Here is an 8,904-nt window from a genome sequence, read left to right on the forward strand (position 1 = left end):
ATGGCTAGAGTTAACTTTTGAAACTTAGAAAAAAAAAAAGATCTAGGTAATAAAGACAAAAAAAAATTCCATTAAGTTAAAAAAATATCCCCAAGGTATGCAGAGTATAGGTGAGATTTGATGTTCTCTGATTTTTCAGGTAGGTCCTGATCATTCCAACGTTGTTGGCAAGAAAAGATCCAAAGTTTTCTTTCAGTGAATTGTCTTTTCAGTGAATGACTATAGGTAAGGCTCTGCAATCAAAAGCGGAGATTATCCAGTATGAACTTCAACAGTGATTATCTACATGCCATGGGTAGCATCTCTGTTTCTTTAGAGCTGCCCTCCTAGGAAGTTGAGGACCATCATTCATCTTGTTTCACCATCAGTTGCCAATGGATGGCCTTATGGGGGTTTAATATCCTTTTAAAATTTTGTCAGATTTCCTTTCAGTGACTTATGTACTTGATGACTTAAAATTTTCTTGGTATCTTATGATTTTCACTGTGTGTGTATGAAAAGTTTTGTCCTTATAAGACCCTGATGAAGGAAGAGGAGATTCCCATAAGCCAAGGAGAAGATGACAAGGTGATTGACGCCAGGCAAGAGGATTAAAAATATTTTTGTGGTCTAAGGAAGCCTATGTAATAAAGCAATGAAAAAAATATTTTAGGATTCCTATTCTATTAAAAACAGTACAAGGGGACTCTAAGAATATAGAATTAAAGGTATGTCCAGGATCCTTTGCCATATTGATTGTCGAAATTCTAAGTAGTTCTTTGAGTGCTCACTCAGTCACGTCTAACTCTTTGTGACTCCGTGGAACGTAGCCCACCAGGCTCCCCTGTCCATGGGCTTATCCAGGAAAGAATACTGGAGTAGGTTGCCATTTCCTACTCCAGGGGATCTTACCGACCCAGGAATCGGACCTGTGTCTCCTGCATCTGCTGCACTGTAGGCAGATGCCTTACCACTGAGCCCCCTGGGAAGCCTAAGTAGTTCTTTAGGGATGACTATAAAAGCCAAGAGGTAAATAGGCACATGTGGGCTCCTACGAATCACTCACTGTCACTACTGCAGGAATTCTAGATAAATAACAATTCGATTTTCAGAAAAATATTGCTAATGATGTACTGGAAGACTATTTATTCCTTGGTAATTGTTTTTAGGTCAACTCCTTGTAAAGTCTTATAGGTGTTTTAATTAAGATCATTATACGCAAGAGTTTGGGACTTCCCTGGTGGCTCAGATGGTAAAGAATTCGCCTGCAATGTGGGAGGCCCAGGTTCGATCCCTGGGTCAAGAAGATCCACTGGAGAAGGGCATAACAACTCACTCCAGTATTCTTGCTTGCAGAATCCCATGGACAGAGGAGTCTAACGGGTTCTGGACACAGGAGCCCATGGAGAGCCCATGTCATGAGCCCATGGACAGAGCCCTGGCCGGCTATGGACAGAGAAGCCTGTGGGGTTGCAACGCGTCAGACAAGACTGAGCAACTAACACTTTAACTTTACCCAGGAATTTACTTGCATCCATGCTGGCCTCATCTTTTCTAAGTAGCACTTGTACCTCCATCTTCTGGGGAGCATTTTATTTCACTAAAGCAGGGCTTACTCCTTCTCTGTTGCTGTTTGGTCATGTTTGATCCATTGGCCCATTATAGATCCTAGCCCACAGATGTTTAGATCTGAATTCACCTTTTTGGTTTCCTGTTCCTGAAAAGTCATGTCATGGCTTGAGAGTTCCCGAAAAACCTGTGTAGGTAACCTCTTTCTTCTTTAATCTGATTGGTTTCCTTTTATTTTCCAGAGGAAAAAAAAAAAAAGTCCTACAGTGTACATATTGTTTTTGGTCTGCAGATTGTGTTAAGGTGGGGCAACTTCCGGTTTTCTTGATGTCTTATGATTATCAGTGGACATGTACAGTTCAGCTGTCACTGAAAGGCTCTGATGATTGGGAAAAAGGAAAGTTAACAAACTTCGAGGACGGGGATAAAGTAATTAGCATTTGTCTGGAGATTCAGAGCTGATTGTGCTCTGCTGGCATTGGTCAAGAAAGCTTGTTCCAGGGCGAAAAGAACAATCCAGACAGATTGCTTGCTGTTTTTGTTTGTTTGTTTGTTTTTGTTTTTATGTAGCTACAAACTATAATGATCCCTCAATATAAATAGATGATAAGTATTAGGGCTGAAGAAAAGCAACACACTTGATAATATTCAACCTAGCACAGTTGTATAAATGCCAGGAGCCAGTGACGCAAGGAACATCCATAAAGGGGGTGGCTTTCCTCTATCATTTCTCAGCCTGATACTTGAGCCTAGGAGTGTTGTACTGTCCAGAGAGACAAAATATGTTTAAACATTACTGTGATTCACTCTTCAGAACCGATGGTGTGGAGTAGACTAAAAAAAAAAGCAGAATGAAAACAGAAGCGGTAAATATTGCTGTCATTTAATCATTTCCTGTCGAGGATGATCAGCCTAATGTAACCAAGTGTTTAGAGATCAGTAGATCAAATAACATGGACTCTCTGGTGCATTTTTCCATTTCAATTACATTGTTGGCAATACGGTGAGACACGTTTGAGTAGCACTCTCACTTCTATACATAAAAGATAAGAAATAATTTATAAAATTTTAAGGGAGACAAAAACAAATATACTAAAATTTTCTCTCCAGAAAGAGAAAAATTTCAGCCTGCAAAAATTTTATTATCTGACATAGGACAAGCTTTTCTTTTATAGCTACACTACCCTAAGCCTGATAATTGTTTCATGAATTATTACACAAAGCTCATTGGATTATTTTTCTCAAAGGCCCTCTCCTATCCATGCAATCTACCTCCTTCTGAATCTATTCATTATTTTATAGGATGTATATACATATATATAAATATATCCTATAAAATAATCATATATATACATATATCCTATAAATACTGAATACATATATCTACACACACAAACACATATATACCTTCCACTTCGTCTTTATGAATAAAAATATTTCAAAAAGCTGAACTGCATTTTATAATTAAATATTTCAAGTAAGTATTTGAAGCTATTTAAACTTGAATCTCTTTTGTAAAATGTGCATAACACCTACCTTGAAAAGGTATTGTAGGACTAGAGGTGATGTGTATAAAGCACATAGCCCAGTACCTGACGTGTGGTAGATGCTAAGTGATTCACAGCTATCATTATTATATTATTAAAATGTGTTTTAACAAGCAAATAAGCCACATCATATAGAACACTTTATTCAACACCGTGGTCTATGACCATTTGTAGCTCAGGAAGTCAATTTGGTTTGTTTTGGTCAGGATGAAAAGAAAAAGATGAAAATAAAAGGAAAAACACCTGTGTACATTAGCATGCACTGATAAGTAATGTTTTGTGAAATTGTTGTTTCCATATAGTGTATGTCTTAGTGTTGTTGTTTAGTCACTAGGCTGTGACCAACTTTTTGTGACCCCATGGATTGTAGCCCTCAGGCTCCTCTGTCCATGGAGTTTTCTAGGCAAGAATACTGAAGTGGGTTGTCATTTCCTTCTCCCAGGGATCTTCCTGAGCCAGCGGCCTAACCCAGGTCTCCTGTTTGGCAGGTGGTTTCTCTACCGCTGAGCCACCAGGGAAGCTTATGTATTAGTGTATGGGGGTGCATTTGTGCTAGGCTGAGATTTCTGTGGATCAGAGTTTAAAAACTTTAAGAGCCATTGACAGAGAATTGGGTGAAGAAGTGGCAGGCTTGAAAAATGGGTCCAGAATCTCACAGTATCATATAACCCTTCCAGCTCTGCCTTTTTTATGAGGCTGGGGAACCAGGCCATTCTAAGACCAAGAGTCTGTCCCCCTGCAGGTATTTCTAGGACTGACCACCAGGGAGGACTGGAAGAAAATCACCTGGGATGCAGTGCTCTAGGTGGTGCCAAAGCTCAGGACCCAGGAATTCCCTGGTCATACATGTGCCCACATGCCCAAGAGTTTTTGGGAAGGGTGACCTGACTTCCTGGTTCTTTTAGAGATCCTGCGATTGATAAGGTTGTCATGCAACGCTGGGATTTACCTGCCAGGCTCCTTTGTCAGGATTTGTACATGTTGCCAGTGATGCTTGGGTGAAGAAAGATCTAGATCTGTGGGTGAGGAGCAGTGTTATGCTCTGCTCTCGCCTGCACTGCAAGGGCTGTGGTACCTGCCCCATGACGGAGCCAAAGCAACAACCAGGCCCTCTCCATACTTTCTGGGTGCGAAAAGAATGAGACAGCTGTTTTGTAAATTCCAAAACCATGTTAGAAAATGAGAAATCTTACAGTATTCTAGGAAAAAATGTATAATTTCTGAGCAACAGAAAGTGATTTGTGCCTGACACTGTAAAAAATAAAAAAGTCATAGTTATCTTTATTATTATTCAAGAAGGTTGAATGGTACTTAACAAAAGAGAAGCATTCACACAAATGAAGAATTTGCACATAGAGGCTTCTACTGGAGTATGGAAACACCTCCTCCTGTTCCTTGCGGTCAGCAAGGCACTCTGGACATCAGGAGCTCCAGGAAGCTTGGTCAGAGGAGCTAGTACAGGGAGAGAGGCAACTGGCTTGCCAGGATCACAGAGGCAATGACGTGGGAGATTCCAAGTCCCATTTGGCTTCAGTTCAATGTTAAGTCCACAAGAGCAATTCCTGGAGGTCTAGAGCCAGCCCTGGGCACAATGCTGAAGTGTGAAATATTTGGACATTATGGGAGACTTTGTCAGGAAGCCCCATGTTTTGAATCACTTCCCCCAATTACATGGTCCCCCCCAACCCTGGTTGTACCCATGAAACACTTCAGGCTTGAGGATCACTCACCAGTGTGGTGCCGCCCTACCTTTGGTCTGTTTTCTGAATAGTTCTCTCCGTCACCTCTGGAACTCTTCAGTGTCCTCCTCAGACACTAGACAGGGTCTAGGAGGAAATGGCAAGAGAGAAGGGGATGAATTTGGGTTTCATGAAGATTTGCAGAATATGTGTCATCATCCTGCAAGGAGGAAATTTCCTACAGTTATCCAGTGAAAAGGTGGTTTCAGAAACCCTGGAATCTCTCCTACGAGGGCAATAGGTAATTGAGGGTAGAGCAGAGATTAAAGGAAAACCACGAATAAGCCACCATCCTCACAATGGAGGGAGGACGTGTCCAAGTCTCCTTTCTGAAGGCTCAAGTGTGTACACCTGCATCCATCTTTCAGGAAAGTTATTATATGTGTTTTCTAAGTTAAAAATGGTGTGTAACCTTACACATGTGAATGATATCCGTGCAAACGCATCATAAAATGTAATAAGACAATGCACTATTGGGATATAAATGCTCTATTTCCAAAAACATGCTAGAAGATGTTTTATGCACACACACACAGAGATGCATGCATGCATGTATTGTATCTACTCCCTAGCCACTAGTAAGAGATTTTCCAAATCACCTGTTGGGAATCCTGTATTATTCAGGGTGATATTTGTAAGACTGTGCAACTGGATGCCTTTTGGGTAACCCCACAATTGAATTTTTAGCACAGACCAGTCATTCTAGGAGTTGCTGTGCTTTTCCAGAATAGACTTGGACGTTTTTGAATGGGAAAGCAATTCAACTACTTGTAGATGCTATATCTACAAGTCTTTGTCTTTTTAAAATGTATTTCATACTCCAAATCAAGAGACTTTTTGTCAGAAATTTTCCTTGTAACCTCTTAAAAAATCTACACTTTTACAGGTAAATGTGATCCATATGTTTCTGGTTTAGTCTCGCCTTCTTCATCAAAATGTCACCCTCTACAAAGTGTTTGATCACCGAAAAGCTATGTGAGATTTTTTTTAAGGCTTTTTTTCTTAGTAAAGGGAAACCGCATTTGATCAATATAGTTATAAAGTCAGTTACATGAGGACTTATGAAGATATATTGTTTTACTATTTAACTTTAATAACAGGCTAGAGATGTTTGGAAACTCACCAATCACTGTCAGAAAACTGCGCATTATTGGTTTTTTTATTTTCTTCACAAGCTAAAACTCTATTTTTTTGTTTATAAGATGTACTTTATCTTCTCATTACAGTGACTTTTTCCCTCAATTTTGTTCCTAGATCTGCACTTAGAATTCATTGCAAATAACTATGTAATATAACTCTCTTACTTCTCACTACATCTGCACATAAATGCTTTATAAAAGTCCATAAATCTGTAAACCCAAACACACAATTATCATACAAAGTTATTAGACACATAATACGAGGCAATAGTTCTCTCTAGACAATGAGCTCCCTGAAAGTAAGAGGAACATCTTCCCCATTGTGGTATCTGAACGCAGTAGGCCTTCAGTAAATATTCACTGGGGCTTCCCAGGTGGCTCAGTGGTAAAGAATCCACCTGCCAATGAAGGAAACACAGGTTCAATCCCTGGTCCAGGAAGATCCACATGCCTTGGAGCGACTCAGCCCATGCACCACAGCTATGGAGCCTGGCTTCTGGAGCACCGGCAGTGCAACTGCTGAGCCCACGTGCCACACAGCAGAAGCCTGTGGACTGCAGAGCCCGTGCTCTGCAACAAGAGAAGCCACCGCAGTGAGAAACCTGCTCTAGAAAGCAGCCCCGCTTGCTGCAACTGGAGAAAAGCCCACGTGCAGCAAGGAAACCCAGCACGGTCAAAAATAAACAGAAGTAACGTAAAAAACAAGTTAAATAAATATATATTTGTTAACCAAAGAAAATGTGATTGAAAAATAACAGTAAAAAATATAGTTACAGAAAGAGTCTGTGGATTTAGACCACAGAGGGATGTCATCTGAGCAAGGAGGAATATGTCAACAGGATACAATAGTACACCAACCCCTACTTTAATCCAGCTTCAAAGGGATTAAAGGCACAGGGTTGAGGGCATGAGGGGCTCGGGAATGTTCTCAGTCACACAGCTGTTCCAGCCAGGCCTTTCCCAGCACGTCCTTTTGTTAGGAAGAGGTGCTGGGGGCTAGACTCAGTTACAGGGCTGTAAATTCATTTATAGTGCTTCAAAAATAACCATACTTCAGTTTTTTGATGTAGAATTATATATATATAATGTGTATGATGAGACATGACACTATAATGCAAATACATGTGGTATATATGTTCAGCTAAATATTCTTTTCATCATACATATTAATTTGTGTAACATATATATACATATATACATATTTATATGTTACCTAAATTAGATGTTATCTACATAGTGATTTACATTATAAAGGAATACAATGGAGGCCACCATCATTGTAGTTGATTGATTTCTTTTACATCAAACATTACTGACCCCAAAATATTATTTTTTTACAGACTCTTCAAGGAAGCTGGCAATGTTCTCTGATGTCTGAGGCTTGTTCACACTCTTTAACTGTATGTGAATTATCAAAGAATAAAATATGAAATTCCCTCTGGACATTTAGGAAATATGACCTCTCCCTAATTGATCTAATCAAATTTCGAGAATCACAAAAGCATAAAGAAAACTTGTTTGAAAGCTCCATTCCCCATCAAAGATTTTCAGTGGATTATTTTTTCAAGCTGCAAAGACTATGAAATGAAGCCCCAAATGGATTCTAAGCCCCAACAGCACTTTCCCACATACTACGCATTCCTGACTTTCAAGCAAAAAGTCATAGATCAGAGTTTCACGCCCACAAATTCCAAGCTTACAAATTCCAAAAAAAACCCATTCACCTTTGTACAAAAATGTTGATTCATAACATAGCCATTATGAATGATATTTAGATGTGTAAGCAATTGTTCAGTTACGAGCACCTGATTTACAAATAACCGACACTTGGAACCAGAGCAGTCTTTCCTCTTCAATGTTCTCTTTTCCCTCATTCATGCTAAAGACCATGGTGATTCTGCCAAAACAAACACAAAGGACCACCCCCCACCCACCCCACCCACACACATGCATCAGCCACAGCAATAAACAAGCAACCAGAGCTGTAAGAAAGTCTCAGAGTATGAAAGTGGAGAAAAGCAGGAACTGATACACTTTGCTGTGGGGCAAGACATCAAAATGCAAAGCACAGAATTAAAAATGCTATTAGTCATTCCAACCTTAGTGGGTATGAGTTTATCCAGAGCTGCTGCCATTCTCATTAAAATCAGCTTCCTCTCTCTTTTGGTCTTTCTCATTTCCCACTCCTACAAGAGCTTTTACAGGAAAGGTAGAGACCAGCAAAAAGCTGTGGTGCAGGTGGGAATAGGGGTGAGTAAATCACTGTCAGGTGAGATGTAGGGGTGAGTAAGGAAAGCACCAGAGAAGGCTATGGCACCCCACTCCAGCACTCTTGCCTGGAAAATCCCATGGGCGGAGGAGCCTGGTAGGCTGCAGTCCATGGAGTCGCTAAGAGTCTGACACAGCTGAGCGACTTCACTTTCACTTTTCCTTTCGTGCATTGGAGAAGGAAATGGCAACCCACTCCAGTATTCTTGCCTGGAGAATCCCACGGATGAGGGAGCCTGGTGGGCTGCCGTCTATGGGGTCGCACAGAGTCAGACACGACTGAAGTGACTCAGCAGCAGCAGCAGCAAGGAAAGCGCAACACGATTTGTGAGACAGTTGCAAATCATAAAAAATAAAATGTGGAAGACTGTCTCAAATGACCTTCATGTGTTTTAGAATTTTGACAAAGCCACAGCTGGTAGCAGAAACTGCCTTCATTCTCTGTCTTCTTCCTTCCTTCACTGTTCCACGGCCACCGGCTCCCAGAGAGAAATTCTACACAGTCCTTTCACCACATAGGACCCCATCCAATACCACATCTTGGTTACTGATACCTCCAGGGATGGCTAATGGGTTTCTGTGTCATATAAACTCAGAGGTGCTTTCTGGAATAGAACCAATTTATGAGTTAAAGACTTCCTATAATAAGCCCACAACGGTTTC

At 40.5% G+C, this 8,904-nt stretch overlaps 1 long non-coding RNA gene across 1 annotated transcript; it reads right to left on the reverse strand.

Annotated features, from left to right (window-relative positions):
- Positions 1–2,899: 2,899 nt before the first annotated feature.
- LOC114112869 (uncharacterized) lies at positions 2,900–8,484 on the reverse strand. Its single transcript, XR_003588024.3, has 3 exons — positions 8,073–8,484; positions 4,845–4,921; positions 2,900–4,689 (listed from the first exon to the last, which is right to left on the reverse strand). It is a non-coding gene; the product is annotated as an uncharacterized LOC114112869 (long non-coding RNA).
- Between the last annotated feature and the right edge of the window lie 420 nt (positions 8,485–8,904).

Source organism: Ovis aries, chromosome 2, assembly GCF_016772045.2.
Source record: "Ovis aries strain OAR_USU_Benz2616 breed Rambouillet chromosome 2, ARS-UI_Ramb_v3.0, whole genome shotgun sequence".
Classification (NCBI taxonomy): domain Eukaryota; kingdom Metazoa; phylum Chordata; class Mammalia; order Artiodactyla; family Bovidae; genus Ovis; species Ovis aries.